At 37.1% G+C, this 1,564-nt stretch overlaps 1 pseudogene; it reads right to left on the bottom strand.

Annotated features, from left to right (window-relative positions):
• Positions 623-1,272, bottom strand: LOC102189463 (annotated as a pseudogene).

Raw genomic sequence — 1,564 nt, 5'->3', positions numbered from 1 at the left:
TTTTGCCTGAAGAATTCCATGGACAGAAGAGCCTGGCAGCCCATGGGGTCACAAAGAGTCAGACGTGACAGCAAATTTCAGCATGATGATAGTAAATATTTTCAGTTTTTATTTGCTTAAAATGTTTTTCCTTCCTTTTAAAAGAGTGTTTCATTGAGTTAGAGAATTTTAAATTTGCTAGTTATTTCTTCTCAACATTTTGAAAATGTCATTTCAATATTTTTTCATAACTAATATTGTCCTTGGGGCAGCTGTCAATCTAATGGTGTGCTGAATTTTGCAGGTGTGCTGAATTTTCTTTCCTCTGTTTTTTAAAGATATTTGAAATATAACTTTATTTTGATTCTAAATAAAAAAGAATAGGAATAGCAGTAACAAACAAGACTCCACCACTGAATACGGTGATGTGACTGTAGCAAGGAGGAAACACTGTTCCAAAGTAGCTCAATATGCAGATCTAAAAAAGGAAGGTATTTTAGCTGCCACATTCACTCTGAAGCCCATTCATTTCCTTTAGCATCCCAAAGATTAAGCACATGTTCTATTTAGCTATTCAATAATGTGGCAAATGCTGGACTGCCATAAAACTAAACTTCTGACTCTGGTCTCCAGCTTTACTTTCTCACAAGTCATCATCTTCATTTGGGAGAGCTGTTTTCTGAGCAACCTCCAGCTCATGCTCATGTGCTGCCAAGACTGGGCCATGACTATCTCTGGTGTGGCAAGAGCATGCATGGAGATGAACTTCAAGTTACTGTCTCTAATCAGTTTTCTAGCAAGCCAGAGGAAGGGCTTTTCAAAGTTGTAGTTACTTTTGACAGAAATGTCATAGTACTGAAAATTCTTCTTTCAGTGGAAGACAATTGACTTTGCTTTTATCTTTCCATCCTTAATATCCACTTTGCTTCCGTACACCACACTGAGGATGTTTGCATATAGTCTTTTCACATCACTATGCCAATTAGGCACATTCTTGCAAGTAATTCTCAATGTTATATCAAACATTATAATGGAATACTGAGCTTGGATATAATAGCCATCTCTCAGTTCACCAAATAACTCCTGACCAGTTGTAACCCATATATTGAAGTTAATAGGTCCTCTGTTGGAATGGAACACAAAGAGATGAACTTCAGTGCCCAAGGTAGCTATTGCATACACTTTCTCAAATTCACCAGTCTGATGCTGTTTCATGAATGTAGTTCTTCCAGTACCACCATCATCAATCAATACAAGCTTGAGCTGAACTTGGGGTTCTCCTTGAGCAGACATTGTGATGTTACTTCCATACCCATCTCTCTTTCCTGTATGTTTAATATCATCTGTTTGGTATTCTACAGAAATTCAATAAAGAAATTTGAGGGGGGGAAATAATCCCAGATATCCCAGAGATGCTAGAGGAATGATGAACAAAGAAAAAAAGTAGATATAATTAAAGCTAAATAAATGATAAAATGTATAATTATTGGCATAGGAGCCAAATAATTATTGGCAGGCAGAGATGTTACAAAGCCCACTCTTGCAGAGGGGCTTGGCAGATGCTTCCATAGCTAGAGCTTGCATA

This window comes from Capra hircus, chromosome 5, assembly GCF_001704415.2.
Source record: "Capra hircus breed San Clemente chromosome 5, ASM170441v1, whole genome shotgun sequence".
Lineage (NCBI taxonomy): Eukaryota > Metazoa > Chordata > Mammalia > Artiodactyla > Bovidae > Capra > Capra hircus.
This window is presented reverse-complemented; position numbering and strand designations above follow the sequence as displayed.